This window comes from Rhinolophus sinicus, chromosome 1 (genome assembly GCF_057876585.1).
Source record: "Rhinolophus sinicus isolate RSI-liver-muscle chromosome 1, RSI-T2T, whole genome shotgun sequence".
In the NCBI taxonomy this organism is placed as follows: domain Eukaryota; kingdom Metazoa; phylum Chordata; class Mammalia; order Chiroptera; family Rhinolophidae; genus Rhinolophus; species Rhinolophus sinicus.
The window spans coordinates 15,778,624-15,794,760 of record NC_142501.1 but is presented as its reverse complement, the minus strand read 5'-3'; the positions used below and the strand labels follow the sequence as shown (position 1 = coordinate 15,794,760).

At 44.5% G+C, this 16,137-nt stretch overlaps 1 protein-coding gene across 5 annotated transcripts in view; it reads left to right on the top strand.

The window, feature by feature from the left end:
* The window catches only part of RFX4 (regulatory factor X4), a 137,193-nt gene that overhangs the window by 53,999 nt on the left and 67,057 nt on the right, over window positions 1-16,137 (top strand). Inside the window, exons 1-2 of one of the 5 annotated variants that reach the window (XM_074326255.2) lie at window positions 14,572-14,683; window positions 14,914-14,991. The exons of 3 other annotated variants lie outside the window; for them this stretch is intronic. The gene's annotated coding sequence lies outside the window, so the exon portion shown is untranslated. Of the gene's footprint in view, window positions 1-14,550; window positions 14,684-14,913; window positions 14,992-16,137 lie in introns of those variants that run through there. One more of the 5 variants, XM_074326254.2, reaches the window with a different exon arrangement.

The following is a 16,137-nucleotide window of genomic DNA, read 5'->3' as shown; positions in this document are numbered from 1 at the left end:
GAAATGGTCTTGTATCATCAGGGAGTCATCGTTGGGAGTGGTGCTGTTTGTATTGTCACTGCAGGCCTGACTGTCCTCTTATGATAAAAATATATTCCACGCTTAGAGCTGTGTCTACAAAAAATCGTTATCCCTGATCGTTCATACTTCACAGGGCGAGGAAAGCTGCTGGAGCACTCTTTAAGACTGATCATTTGTTTATATGATAGATTAAAAAATCCAGATTTTTACATTTCCAAAATACCCAACTTAATTTGAGTCAATGCACCTAAATTCTTTCTCCTTTTATTAGCTTCTTTTTCTTTCTATAATTTGTATTGCATCTGATAACAAAAAATTAGGCAGGCTTGTTCTGTAATCACTCTCCTGAGTGGTACAGTTTTCTGAGTGCAGGCATAGCAAGGAGTGAAATGGCAGAAAGAGGTCAGTGTATAAATTTCAAGTATTCCTTTTTCAGATCCCCAACAGATAAATCATCATCAGGAAAAAAAAAAAAAAGTGGTGTCAGGCCTGAGCCAACCCCGCTGGAGAGTCCAAAACTGAGTGGCTGGTAATTGGCTCCACTTAACAGATGGGAAGATGCTTTGTGGTGACTTGGAGGGGTGGGGAGACATGTTTTTGTGATGCATTAACACCATTTCTCCAAAGTAGAAAGAAGTTTTTTAAAGTCAGTGGAGAAACCACGTTTGCCATTTCATTCATTCATTTCTTCAGCATTGGTGATAGCTGGGCTGAACTGAGTGGCAGAGGAAACCCAGAGGGCACCCAGCGTGGGTCCTGCTGTGTAGGGGCTTCCAGTCCAGGGAGGGAGACTGTGAGCCTCTCACCTGGTGAGAGAAGGAAAAGCACAGCAGGAGTGCGTGGGACCCTGGAGTTTTGTCATGTGTCCATGGTCCTGGAGCGTTGTGCCATGTCTGTGGTCCTGGAGCATTCACTTGCGTCTACACACTCTCACAGCAGCCGCGATGAAAAGCCCAGATAAGGCTTCTTAAGATGGAGGGGCAGGTGGGGTGAACCAAAAGACCAAGAATCCTGAGTCTCCTGGATTCACCATTTAACTTCTCTGAGCCTCAGCCCTCTGAGCTGTGAAGTGGGAATTAACTCCTACCTTCTTTAGGAGAAAAGGTGAGATTCGGAGGGTGATGTTGGTGGGTGATGGAAGGTTTGTTCACTCAATCATCCAATAGCTCGGATATTGAGTAACACCTACCATGTACCATTACAGCCGCTATTGTGTCTTCTCCATGAGATGTTTGTGCGCAGATACAAGTCCCTTACCATTTCTAGAAACTCCAATTTGCCTCTGTAAGGACCGTCTGTTCCCTTTTGCACAAATGCATTTGTAACCCTGTTGCCAGCTGAGGGTTTCTTTGACCTCAAGCTCTAGGTAAAATTTACAGAACTCTGCCCCTCCTCCTGGCACCCCAGCTCTGTTCCCGCTTTAAGTCTCAACCTGCCGCCAAGATTTCAGCAAATCCCAAGGCACTTGCACTCTCAGGGCCACCCTGACTTGGGACTCGTCCTTCTGCATGTACCTCCTCTCTCTACACCTGTGCTAGTTAGGACGGTAGCCACTCACCACATGGGGTTGTTTAAGTTAAAGTTAAGCAACATTAAAAATTTCAGTTCTTTAGTCACACTAGCCATATATCAAACGCTCCGTGGGCACATGCGACCAGAGGCTACCATATGGCACACACAATCATCACAGGAAGTTCTACTGGACAGCCCTGTTCTGAGCCAGGGAGGAAACTCAGGGGTCTCTTTGCTTTGCAGAAGACAGCCCACTGAAAGCATTCATGATCCTAGTAGATTGAAGTTTGTCGGAGGGGTTTACATCCCAAACAGTGTCCTGTAGAACAGACGTCTCCATCTCGAGGCACTCTCCCACCTCCCCATCACTCTGAAGGCTCATTGGTCCTCTACCTGCCCGTTCCCCACAGCTAGTCCCAGCCCTCCCTGCTCTGCTGCTTCCTCTTTCCTCCTCTCCCACGTCCCTCTGTTCCCCCCATGCTTCTCCCCGCCTTCTTGGGACCACCTCTACCAAATTTCCTCTGTTCCCCGATCCTTGGTTTCTGCTGACATCTATGCCCCACATGGCTATTCACAAAATTTTCCCAAATAATAAGTTTTCTCTATAAGAAGAATTATAGTGCCAGCTGCTTCCAAAATAATCATTAAAACCAGCTCCATCTGATCTTCAGTCCTAAAGCAAGGAAATACTCGAATGGTATTAAAAGCACAAATGCAAAAGCCGTGCAGCTGTCTTGCCAGGGATTTCAAAAGCACTAGGAGTTGCGGCTGTGCTTGTGGGTGTAGGAGAGAAGGTGCCTGCTGAGGGCGAGCTACACACCGAGTGTGTTGAATTGAAATCCCAGACACAGTTGCCCTTCCCAAGGGCTCCCCGCATGCTGCAGCTGCCATCTCCTTGAGACCTTGGGGTGTAATTGTAGATAGTCTTCCTTTGAGCAAATCTGTCCGAACTTAACAATTTATCTATGAACTTTGAACTCAGAGCAGGCGAGTTTTTCTCTGTTGCGACTTAGTTTTTAGAGAACAGTTAGATTGGTGGGAGTCTCCCCACCCAGCTTGCAGAGGAGCTGAGATGAAATAACCATCAGCACTGAAGCTCTCCCCGCAAATTGGCATTGTACCCATTTCCCATTCTCCTGGCTGGGATACTGTTCTTGATAAAGTGGATGACAGCAATTGCTTTGCTGCAAGTAAGATCTAAGATCGAGATTCTCTTTCCAACACTGTGGCCAAGCTCTGTAAGCCTCGGTTCCTGTAATGCTGTGCTGACTTCAGGTCCCGGAATTAATTTAGGGTTTGCAGAGAATGCTGAGGCTTCTGGATGAACTGGCCTTTCCCTGCTATTAATGTTGTTTTGGGCAATGAAAGGCCACCGAACTTGGCGTCACTTAACTTTTCTGTGCTTCCGTTTCCTTATCTTTAGACAGGAATAACCCCTCACCAAATTACTTTAGGGATAAAATGGGACAGAGCTTATGAGAGCATTTTTTAAAACTGTAAAGAGCTCTACCAATAGCAGAAATCACCATTGTCTAAAATTGGCCCCACTTCATCCTATGTCCTCTCTTTTCTCACCATGCTTTAATTTTCTTTATAGCACTTATCACTGTCTGAAGTACCATATACAGAGGGTGCCAAAAAAATATGTGCACATTTTAAGAAAGGAAAACTGTATTAAAATTGTAATACTCAATGTATACTGATAACAAAAGAAGAATACAAGTTATGTTTGACTTCTGCAGTTACAAAAGGTGCTCAAAGTGGTTACCGTCACCGTCCAGACACTTCTGGTTACAGTGAACTACTGCTTGAGCAACGTTGACCAAAGTGTCCATTTGTATGCCTTTTTTGGCACCCTGTATATATATATGATACTACTATGTATATTATGTATAATTATGTATATTATATGTAGTGTATTATATAACTATATTAGTTGCTTGTGTTTTATCTACCTCCTTCTCTAGAATGGAAGCTCCGTGAGGACTTTTTTTATTCACTGTGAATCCCTAGCTCCCAGAATACTGCCTGGCACATAATAGACCCTCAGATATTTGCTAAAGGTTGAATGAATTTTATTTGTAGTATTTGCTAGGGGATAGTATGAATCATTTGACATGTATGAATTTGTTTAACCCGTACGATAACCGTATGAAATTGGCATTGTACCCATTTTCTGTCAGCCCATTTGCTGCGTAGGGGTGGACCCGTTAATGTACCAATGGAAACGGGTTGTATTTCTACTCACTCTGAGGAGCCCACCTTCAAAGTCCTCTGTCCAACCGTCCTGCTTTGTCCTCCGATGACATCGTGGGGAAATCGCACAGCATCTGACCATGCTCAGCCATCACGTCAGTCTTGGATAGATAATTAAAACAGCTACAAAAACATCTAGTCTGGTCCAATTTAAAACTTCACACATCAAAGTCAGAGCCTCTCTTCCCCGTGGCTCAGAATTTGCTCTGTGAAAGAGGGGTGGTGCCAGCTGTCTCTCTCTGCTCTTCTGGCACGTCCAGGGTCAAGGGAGGAAGGTGGTTAAATAAAAGACATCAAGAGTCGTTTTGACCAGCTAGTACCCTTTGAGGCTTCCTCCCAGCTCTCGGTGCCCTCTGCTGTCATCATCACCCCTGTGCTGGGGGAAGGGGTCCAGTCATGGGTTTGGGGGAGCCCCCGTGGATCTCTGTCCACACTGGTTGAAGGAGCAAGCTGACCTCCTACCACCCACCCACACACTGCTCTTACACCCCTCCCCCACTGTAGAGTCCCCCTGTGACTCTGTTCTTGTGTTGGGTGACTTTGACCGGCACATCTAATGTTATACCTTGATTTTTGGAAATGCCCACACGAGCCCACACAAGTGTAATTGGTGAAGGAATAGGCTGAACTTGGTAGCGTGCAAACAGAAAATGGCTTGGTTTTGTTCTAGTCACTCCTTCAACCTTATGATGGCCAAACTCCCTTCCTTTACCCCTGATGGTTTCATGGCAGGTTTAAGAGCTTCTGGGTTATCGATATTAAGAACAGGCCTCTTCTCAATAAGTGAGACTCTCTTTTAGACATTAGAAGTCCAGCCCAGGTCTCCTGCAGTCTCACATCCGTGTGAAAACTCCGCCCTTTCCCCCAGCTCTGGTCTGCCCACATGTGGCCTGGGAGCCTGCAGTGGGGAAAGGGAGAGTGTGGTCTGACCTTCTGCCCTTCCGCAACCTTTCCTTCATGCTGCTGATTCCTCGGGGCTTGTCACATTGAGCAAAAACACTTCTAAAATGGTAACTCTAGTTCTCCAGCAAAAGCAGTAAAATTAATTTTTAAGGAACAACAGAACTGGAAATTGAAACAAATGCAAGGCAATAGGGATCAGAATTGACCTATATATGACATCATACCCAGCTAAATTGCCCAAGCTCATTATTGGCAATTTTCTTCAACAAATGATAGAAGTGTCTCGCTACGTCTAATTATGAGTGCTGTATTCCCAGCTTTCTCATAAAACTAATAAAAGCAGGAACCACTTACATAGGGCTTTCTGTGTACCTGGCCCTGTTCTAAGCACTTTACACAAAAGCAACCTTGTCTGATCCTCTAAACAGCTCTTTGAGGTAGGAAATATTATGATCCCCATTTCATAAACTGAGTCCCAAAGAAATTAGCTAAGTCGCTCACATGGGCAGTAAGCAGCGGATTCAGGAAGTGAACTTAGGAAGTCTGGCTTCAGAGTTCATGCATATAACCATCTCATTTACATAGAGCAAGTTATTTCAGGGGTGGGATGGGTGTGTGTGGAGGCAGGTTTTGTGTAAAAAGTTGTACTTTTGACTTTAGTGTCGTCATGGCAGACACCCAGCCACCTCCTAGATGGTGGAATTTGGGAGTGACTTCTTAGCCTCTCTGTTTATCAGGGGTCATGTGTAGTGGTCGTTGCAGTTGAGAAATACCCCCTCAAATCTTCTCCCCGGGTGTTCCAGGCACTGTGAAGCCCCCTCCCAGTATTTCTCATACTACTTTCCTCCCTCAGCATTTGGGTTCACTCATTTATTTGATACCCATTTATCGTGTTCCGTTGTAGACCTGGCCCTGTGTCAGGAGACAGGATACAGATGGAAGAAGATAGTACCCTCAAGGGGAGGGGGCTGCAGAAGGGACATCCTTGAAACTGCAAAACAAGACAACAGATATGCCTCCTGAGCAGTGAACACCCAGGATTTGAGGGGGACGCAGAGAGGAGGAAACTGCAGCCTCCTTAGGGGTGGGGGATAAGGGACAGAGAACCAGGTCAGGCCTGGAAAACTCCCAGGACCAGTATTGTCCTCTGCCAACCCACAGCCTTGTGAGACCCATGGAAGCTGAAGTGGGTGTTTTAATTTCACCAAATCCTTCTTTCTCCTGCTTTCCCACTGGTCTTTTCGAAACTCTAAAACAAAAACGCTACCTGCACAAAGGTGGGGCATTATGTGCTTACTAGCAACAAGCTAAATCTTTTTAGAAAAGAAAACCCGGCCTCAGGTTTCTGAGCAAAGAGAACATCTCTGACCTACAAAGGGATTTCTTTCCAAGCATGTGTAACATGCATGCCAGTGGAGGTTTAAAGGTGAAAGGATGTTTTCAAAAACTTTTATTGAGGGTCCACCATGCGCTGGAGGCCAGGAGTTGCCAAGAATGCTTAGTTTGGGGTCCTGAATGTGAGGCTCTGTTGGTCCCTTTCCCTCTCTGAACCTCAGTCCCTCCATGTATCAAATGGAAAAGTTAGTCTACAAACGTATGAGGCTCTGTACCATATTAGCCAGAAATGCTTTTCAAGTAGAAATCATGGTGATTGTAACGCAGACCCTATGCCGGGCACTGGGCCAAACCCTCCACACACATTATCTCATTTAATCCTCACACAGCCCTGTGAACTCTATGAAGTTTTTATTCCCATTGAAAGCTGACATAGCTGACTCCAGGGCGACCGGAACCTTCTCTATGAAATAACTCCTGCGTGGAAATCAGCAGGTGTATCAGTTAGGAATTGTTTTGGGGCTGTGGGTAACAGACGCCCCTCCCCATCCCCAAACAGCAGCTTAAGTCAATTAGTGGTTTTACTTTTTATCATATTAAATAAGTCTAGAACGAAATAACCCAGTGCTGGTACGGCAGTTCTATAAGAGCGTGAGGGACCCGGGCTCCTTTTCGCTCTGCCATCCATAGCAGACGGCTTCCAATTTCTAGGTCACCTCACGGTCCAAAGTGGCTGCTGGACAGCAAAGGATATATTCCAGGTGGGAAGTGGAAAAAGGGGTGTTTGGAGAGAAAGGTCAAAACTGCAGCTGAGTAAGCCCTCGTTCGGAGCTTTCCCCAGAGCGCTACCCAGCGATTCCTCCTCCATCTCATTGGCTGCCCTTGGCTGTCAGGAAAACATAGTCCGTTGCGTCTTGGAATATAAAATTAGAGTTTAGTTAGAAAGGGAAGGAGGTAGGCAAGTAGGTATTTTATTCACACTAGAGCATTCCAGACATTCATGTATTTTTATTGAGATATAATTGACATATAACACTGTATTAGTTTTAGGTGTATGATACAATGATTTGATATATGTACATACTGCAAAATGCTCACCACAATAAGATTAGTTAACATCCATCACCACACATACTTAACAAATTCTTTCTGCTTGTGATGAGAACTTTTAAGATCTATTCTCTCAACAACTTTCCAATATACAGTATGAACTATAGTCACATGCTGTACATTACATCCCCATGACTTATTTGTTCTGTAACTGGGACTTTGTACCTTTCTAACACCTTCATCCGTTTTGTCCCCAAAAGGATATCCAAAAGGATCCTTTTGGGGGTTACAACTATGAAATGGAACCCAGGATCCTGACAGAGTGCCAGGTGTACTCTCTAGTGAGGAGCCCATGGCAAGCGACACAAGGCTCACGATGTGATCACTTAAGATGGTGTGAGGGTAACGTGGTTTATGGTCAGCAATTGGTTGAACTTGTCAGGAAGAGGCAGATTCATGGGTAGGCATGAGACGGCTGTGACACAGTGTAATTTGAGTATGTGGAGTGGCCATTTAGCCTCACAGATGTACCTCCCCTGAAGGCTTGCTGATGTCCCCCATTCCTCAGTTCCTTTAAGTCTGTAAAAATGCAACTAGAACAGGACAGGATAATTCATTCATACTCATCAGTTAGTAACACCTTAATATAAATAAGTTTATCCTATTAAGGGGATTTAGAGATCTGTTGGTGAAACCCTCTCATTTTCCAGGTGAGGAAATTGTCAGAGGGATTGAGTGGTTTTCCCAAGGTCATATGTGTACGTTTAGTGGCAGGGCTGGATCTGAAGGTGGTGTGGGGGGGACCACTGGGTGACTTCTACGAGGCAGGGATACCAGTAAGAGGTAGGAAGTTTAGAGAAAAGGAAGCTGGGGTGACAGATGTACTTGTATAAATTGAATTTATTTATATCCTGCCTTTTTCCCATGAGGACTTGAGGTAATTGGCAGTTTGGGCTGTGGGTGGCTCTTCCTTGAATATTTGGCTCCTTCCTCCCTGCCAGTCATCTTCAGCAATGCAAAAAAAAAAAAAAAAAATGCTAATTGTGTTTTGAGAATCTGTGCCTCCATCAGCTGCATGTACCTAGAACGGAGATGAGGCTAAAGATTCCTCTCATTTTACATGATGGTCCTTTTCCTCAAGAGTCCTTCTAATCTGCCCACGCATGCCTCCCGCCCAGAGTCACATGCAAACCCATGGAGGGGCAGAGCAGAGGATACAAGTATGTATCCTTAAGATCCTTCAGGGATGGTTTTTTCCAGTTTTCAAAGGAAAAAATTAAGTATGTGGATTGGATAGAGTTTACTTCTACTTTAAATTCTTGCCTACATTATTCTTAACCTTTAGTATCTGCTATGGAGGGTTCATGTCAGAATGTCTGATTTCACACTAGAATTCCATATTTTGTAATTTCAAGTGTCTTTAGTGTCGTGCAGTGTAAAAACTCGGAAATCAAATTGTTTGGATTTGAATCCTGTCACCACTACTTACTAGCTGTGTGAGCTCAGGTGATTTCTAAACAGCTCTGAGCCTCAGTTTCCTCATCTGTAAAATGGGAAAGTGATAGCAACCACCTGGAGAATTATTGAGATAATGACTGTTAAAAGGGCTTCCTTAGTACAGTGCCTGGTCACTATAAACATTCAATGCATGTTAGCTATAATTACGATTTCAGTTTACCATAGCCATATTTCATGACTTTAGTACACCATGTTTTTAATATATCATCACTAACGTATCGATGTTTCAACCTGTCTACCTGCTCTTCCTTCTGAACAGTTTTGAGAACGATTGTTCTAAAAATTTCCTACATCACACACACGCTGCCATCACCACCCTCACCCTCTCTAATTGCCGTCTTCAGAATTATTCCATTTTTTACTTAACCTGTATCTTATTTAATTCACCTCATTCTAGCTAAATTGGTGTGTAATGACTGTCTTTTTTCATACTCACACATGACACATCATCCAATCAGCCTAAGGGCAATCCTGGGCTCACAAACGGACTTTCGGATTTCTTGGAACCCCTCATCCATGGTACCCCTCAAGGGACAACAGGTTAACCGTCACCTTCCTAGCCTAGGGTGTTTCCACAGAATCCTTCATCAATCCAGCCTCATAATTTGAAATTCCATTTCTGTCTTCATTGCACTAAATATGAATTTCTTGTAAAATTTTGTAATTTCTCTTGGGGAGTTTCCTGCGGAACCTGCAGCATTTTACCCCATCGACCACCAGTGCCTGGCACCCAGTAGGTGCCTACAAAAAAAATATTGAATGGATAGTGTTCCATCAGCATAATAAGATTATTTTGGCAAATACCCATTTCAAGAAGGTAGCACTGAGGTAGGGTGTTTAAAAATCGTTCATACCACCAGCTTAATTATTTTTCATCTCTGTGAAAGGGGCTAGGTCTGTTGTCAACAAAGAAAGCGAGTACCCCTCTCTCAGACTTAGAGTTCTGACAATCAGAGTCACTTTTACCAACTACTTTGCCTAATCATTTCTCGCTCTTGTTCAGAAAATTATGCATGCTTTTCTAAGAGGAGAAGGCACAAGACTTCCACAATACATGGTTAAAAAAGAACAACTTGTCATAGTACTGAACGTCTCATTTCTTGCTGTCTGAAAAGCCCGTCTTTTCTCCCCACACCCAAATGCCCTCTGAAATAAGACCCACAGTTCTTATGTTTGAACTGTTTTAAGCATACCTGACTCTTTACGTACATGTAGTTTTGTCTCCTTCAAAGTGTGGGAGGACCAGCACTTCTTCCATTACTTTGGAAGTTTTTTTGGATCAGTTCTTACTGGTGGCAAATTTTGCCTATTGAAGATGGATTGAATTTTTGGAAACAAGCAAAAGCCTTTTTTTCAGAGCTATTCTGATGACTAAGTTTGGACATCAAGCTGGATCAAGGTCATACGATTTGGGGTCAAAATCAAGCCTGTCTGTAATGAGACTGAGTGGCTTTCCTGTGTGGCTCTGAAGATGACAGAGAGGACATCAGGGGTTTCATGGACAGTTAGTGGACACCTTGCGGGCTGCCACGGGTGTCAGCCAAAGTACAGAACAGGAGAGACAGTGAAATAACACTCCTGCTGCTTCCAGTGGCCAGTCTGTGAGTCCGAGCAGCCTGGAATCGCCTTGGATCCCAGTTTCTCATCAGTGAAATGTGGATTATCATACTCTCTTCTAGTGTTGTTTTTAGGATAAGATTTCATACCAAGTGTAAAACACCTGGTTAGTACATAGTGCCCTGGGATGCTCACTGGGTGTCAGTTCCTCTCCTCACTCTTTCCCTTCCTTAAAAGAGGGCAGTGATTTGAATGTGACATTTCAGGAATGTTTGCCTAAAACTCACTCATGTTTCTTAAAAGACGGCACCCACAAAATGATGTCAGAATAGCCCACATGCTGGGGAGAAGAATGGACGGGAGAGATGAATAACCACCACCTACAAAAAGAATCCCGACAGCTCCAGAGAGGGTAGATCTCCTGAGCTTCCCCGCTTCTCACCCCCGTCCCCATGGAGCCCCCAGCCCTGTCTGCCAGGCTGAAAGAGAGAAGGGTGGGATTCTGGAGTAATTAAAGGGAATTTGGAAGGCTGGATGTAGCGGAATGTTAGATCACTAGCTAGAACAGCATGTGGCGTTCTTTAGGCAGGCTTCATTGAACCCATACAAAAAAAAGAAAGAGGGGCTGCCTGCCGTCTGCTCATTTATCAAACAGCGAAGCTCAACTCTCACAGCTCCACAAAAGTGTTGAACTGTTTGCTGAGTCTTGCTCCAGAAATTAAAAGCTGAACAGCCTTAGCGGGTCTGAACCGACCCTGCATTTTGAGACGCAGACTAAATTGTGCTGGGCTTTCAGATTCCGGGACCAGTTGATTATTTGGTGAAAGGAGAGGAGAATAATTTGTAATGTGCAGTCTATAAGAAAGTTTAAAAAAAAAAAAAAAAAAGGCAAACCCCCTTCCCTTCCCACAGGTTTTTGTTGCAGCTCGAAGGAGGAGGCGCTATCTGCAGTGGCCCTTTCTTTGCTCAGAGTGGGAAAAGTCTTGACCTCCATTTGGACAGAACGTGATGTGGCTCAGCAGAGCCCCGACCCATCCCCCACCCCAACTCTTAACAAAATTCCTTTTCTCTTAGTTCTTTATGTGAAGTTACCTTTCTCTCTTTTGAAGGGGAGGAGGAGAGGATTTAACCATCAAATATGTTCAGATAAAAAGTATTTTTACAAACAGAGCCAAATATTCTAACCTCACAAATATATTACTTGGGAGACCATAATATGGCACAAAAGACTGCTAACTGCTTGGAATGAGGAGCCTCTGAAAATCCATCGAAGGACTGAAGTACAGAGTGCTAACTCCATCAATGAAGAGAATGGGCTAGAAAAGGACGATGACCAGCAGAAGACATCATAAGTGAGGCAGAGAGAGGTCTAAACAGGTGTGAACCGTCTTGCTCCAGCTGCTCCCTGGCAGCTGGTCGTGCTCCCCACTCCATCCGCTCCAGCCAATGAAAGCCCGGTTGAGGCGGAGCTCCGCCCCTCCACCCTTCTACTTCCGGCTAATAAAGCCCAGGAGACAAGCCTGGGCGTCCACTCCCTCGCTAACTGCGTTGACTTTGCTACAAGTCTGTAAGCTGAGCGACTGTTATCATCCCCATTTTATAGATGAAGAAACCTCACGCTCAGAAGACAGAGAAAAAGTCTTCATTTTTTTTTTTTTTTTTTGCTCTTCAATTTAGCACAATTTTAAAAAGAGATAATATCTTTCTACATTTCATGGAAAGCAATTTGACAGTATGTTTTAGAAACCTTGAAATGTTTCTCCCTTTAATCAGGCAGCTCCACACTCAAGAAATTAATATAAGGGGAAAAAACCCCAATCAAAATATGAACAATAAAAATGAAAATCATTATGCAAATGGCATTGCTTATAGCATTATTTATATTAGTACAACATTGGAAACCACTTCAATGGCCAACAAAAGAGGAACGAATTCCACCTGAAATCTATGTAATTTTACTAACAATTGTCAAAAATTAAAAAAAAAAGAAGAACAAATGCATTTATTCTTTCTCTCGTTTATTGAACCAATGAATTAATGTACTGAGCCATAATATATCCTGCCTGGACTACTGCAGTGGCCTCTGACTGGTCTCCCTGCTTCCACCCTTACCCCCTACAGTCAATTCTCCACACAGCAGCCAGAGCGATCCTTTGAAAGGTAAGTCCGATCTCATTCCCCACTTCCCTGCTCAAAGCCCTCTGAAGTCTCCCTGTCTCATTCAGAGTTAAAGCGGAAGTGCTTACTAGGGTCAGCAAGGATCTACGTGAGCTGTGCCCATCAACCCCTCCCAGCCTTCGCCCTCATCTTCTACCACTGTCCTGAGCACTTGCTCTGCTCCAGCCTCATTGGGCTCCTTGCTTTGCCTGAAACATGTCAAAAAGCTCCCACCCCAGGCCCTTTGCATTGGCTGTTCCCTCTACTTGCAACTTTCTTCTTCCAGATATCCACAGGTTTTATTCCCTCGTTTCCTTTAGGTCACTTAAATGCCACATTTGATCACTGAGCCCTTAATAAAATAACACCACCCCACCTCCATATTTTCTATTCCCCTCACCCTGCCTTTTTTTGTTGTTCCTCTCTGTAGCACTTATTTGATATAAGATATATTGACTTTTTTATTTGTAAGTTCCTAAACAAAGGCTATTTCTGTTTAGCTCGGTGCCTGGCAAAATGTCTGCCCTATAGTAGAGCTCAAAAAATATTTGTTGTTGAATGAATCTAAGCTGTGTACCGTTAGGCAACCAATCGTCGTTACTGAGGCTGCAGCTTGTCAAACATGGGGAAGAGGAGTAGAAGGTGAGGCTGGAGCTCCAGCTCGTATAGTCTCGTAGGCCTAGGCAAAGGATCGTAGAGCTGAGAAGACCGTTGACTAGACATGAAGACCAGATAACTATAACTATAGTCACGTAAACCAAACAAATCGCCCAGGGAAGATTTCTGGGAGGAAATAAGGTACAGCTAAGATTTGAAGTATGGGTCGACATAAGGCAGACAAAGGACAAGGGGAGAGGGTTCCAGAAAACGAGAACAGCCTGTGGGAAAGGCCAGGGTAGGAGAGAACACAGTGTTCATGCAACTTGAAAGAAGGTCCATGTGGGCTGGAGCACAGAGATGGGGAGAGGAGGAGGGGGAGAGGTGAGCTGGAAGGAAGGCAGGACTGATCCAGCAGGACCTGGTGGGTTCGGACTTTGTCTAGAGGCTTCATGGGGATGTGGCTGTGGTGGGGCATGGCTGGATGCAGGGGCAACAAGGAGACCATTGTAGCAACCCAGGCACAAGTTCATGGCCCTGGGAGTGGTGGAGATGGGAAGATGTGGGCAGAATCAGGATACATTCAAAAGAGAGGGAGGATGGAGCTTGGTCACCGACTGGCAGGAGCAAGTGCCATCATGGTTTGGAGAAGGAAGAGCTCTTACTTTGTCAGAGCATCAGGAAGGTTGTTCATGGAGGGTGGTGCATGCTGGGTAGTGGGGTCTGAGGGCACAAGTGCTGAGGAGGCAGAGAGAGTGGCGGGTGGAAGGTGCAGAGACATGGAGCCCGGAAGCCAGGAATCATTCAGAGAATTGATCAACACCAAGTAGTCTGATTTGGATAGAGCCCGGGGCTCATGTAATGAAACTTTGAGAGAAAAAGTAGAAGCAAAAAGTAGAGTTGCTCAGTGATATTTGAGCTCCGGGTGAAGGAGGCTGAGCTGAGTCAGCTGGCTGTGGAGAATTGTCAGAGGCCTCTGAGTAGACAGGTAAGGATCTGGATTATTCCCTCAGTAAGTCCACTTGGGGACTTCAGTTATCCAGACAGAATGACTTTTATTTAGTTAATATTTTTATTAAGTGGGAGAAGTGTTTCCACTTTACTAGATGGGGGTAGATTTACCCTAAGAGGAGACACCAGGCTGCCTGCTGATGTGACAGTCCTCTCTGCTGTTTCCCTCTTTCCCTCCGAGCATTAGCATATCTGGGGACAGGGCTCTCAGATCCTGTTCCTAGCAGAAGCCACCAGAACATTTCCAAGAATGTCAAAGTTAGGAGAATTGAAGAGAAATCTTCATTGAAGAGTAGATGGGATCAAGAAAGTATTTCAATCCTCAAACACACCTAACATGTAAATACAGGAATATGACATAAAAGAAAAAAAGCCTGCTGTTAAAAGAAGGAGTGAGAGGCTTTGGGGTACTTTCATTCATCCAGAGGCAATAACATGTGGTAGAGTGTCGAGTCAGACCGGGTACATTCAAATCCCAGGACTGCATGTTGTCAGCTGTGTGGCTTTATGCGGGTTACTTAGCTTCTCCAGGTTTACTGTACAGAGGAAGCTGGCTTGTTGTAATGATTAACTGAGATGATACGTGTAACGTGGTTGGCACAGTGCCTGAGCCAGGACTTGACCCCGAAGTGTGTGTGCTTAACCGCTGTATTCCACTGCTTCCCAAATTACTAGGAAAACACGGGGGACATGTAAGTCTTCATAGGAAGGCTCACAGGCTAGTGGGAGAGGCTCAGAGGAAGAGAGGAGAAGGTGCCGTCCTGGGGTGAGTGGAGGGCAGCGTCGGTTTGGCGTTCCAGGGGGAGGGAAGGGAACAGCTTGTGCAGTGGTGGGGCCAGCAGGTGCCTGGAGCTCAGGGAGCACCTGGGGGAGTGGCAGGATTTGAGTCTGGGGAGTTCGGCTGGGGTGGGTCACAGAGGGCCTCGTGGACCAGCCCTAGGAGGCTGGATTTTTATCCAGTTTATCCAGCAAGAAGGCATCTACTGTTCTCAACAGGAAATGAAATGATCGTATTTGGATTTCAGCGAGTCTGGAAGCAGGGCAGCCAGTTAGGAGTATGTATCTGTTGTCTAGGTAAGAGATCACGGGGGAGGGGGGGCTGGGGCAGGGGCAGGGGAGAGAGAGAAGTGGCTGGGCTCAGGGGACGTCTTGGGCAGAACCAACAGGACATGGGTTGTGCAGCATCAGAAAGAGAGTGGAGTCCCTCTTGTGTCTGCCTTGGGTTACTCAGTACAGGGCCATGCTATCGCAAAGATGGTAAAACTGTCTATATTGATCTAGACATTATTCAGAAGGGATAAGTAAAACCCATCAGCTATGGAGGAAGTCATAAATTAAATTGATCGACAAATTCACAGGCCCCATTTTCTAATTTGTTAACTCAAGATCATAGTGCAAAGAAATACAAACACACCGATGGTACGTTTTATTGCCTCATAGAGGTAGAACAGACAGCTCCAGAAGGCCTGTCCTCATGTTCTAGTGGCTCTGTGGTGCGTCTCTGGTACCAGAGTTTGTGGCCCCTGGTACCTTAGCCACGGGCCAGACAGTGCTGTTTGCTTTGTGGACATTATGTGAGACACCATTTGGATAAACACTTAGAAAGATTTCAGAACTTCGCCCATTCTCTTCAATCAACTAATAATAAAGCTTAGCAGCCAAAAACATAAAAGTAAAAATGAAATGCAGCTTTTAAAAATTATCTAGATATTTTTTGCGGGGACTAGGGGATGATTTGTTTTTTAAAAAGAAAAAGAACCATTATAATATTCTGGTATGTTTTTGGTGCTTCTTTCAAAATTAGCTTCAACTTCCTTTGTCAATTAGGAATATTTCTCATAAGAAAATCCTTTTCTGTTTGCAGAAAAAAGTTGATTTCTTACACAAATGTTATACAGAAACCTTTGGTTCTACCCACAATTTCACTACCCTAACAAACATCCGTTTTTTTTCCCCCCATACTCTCTTTCCATTCCTATAGTTGTACAAACATAAATTATAATCGTAGCATAAGTGTAGTTTGAGATCTGCTGTTTCATTTAACATTATGTCACAAGCATTTTCCGGGTTGTGACATAGTTTTTGTTACCATCATTTTAAATGCCTCCATAATATTTTATTGAGCATATATATAATTTATTTAGCTAGTTTCCTATCACTGGACGTTTATTTTGTTTCCAATTTTTCACTCTCACTAGTAGCCCTCTGCATAGCTTTTTC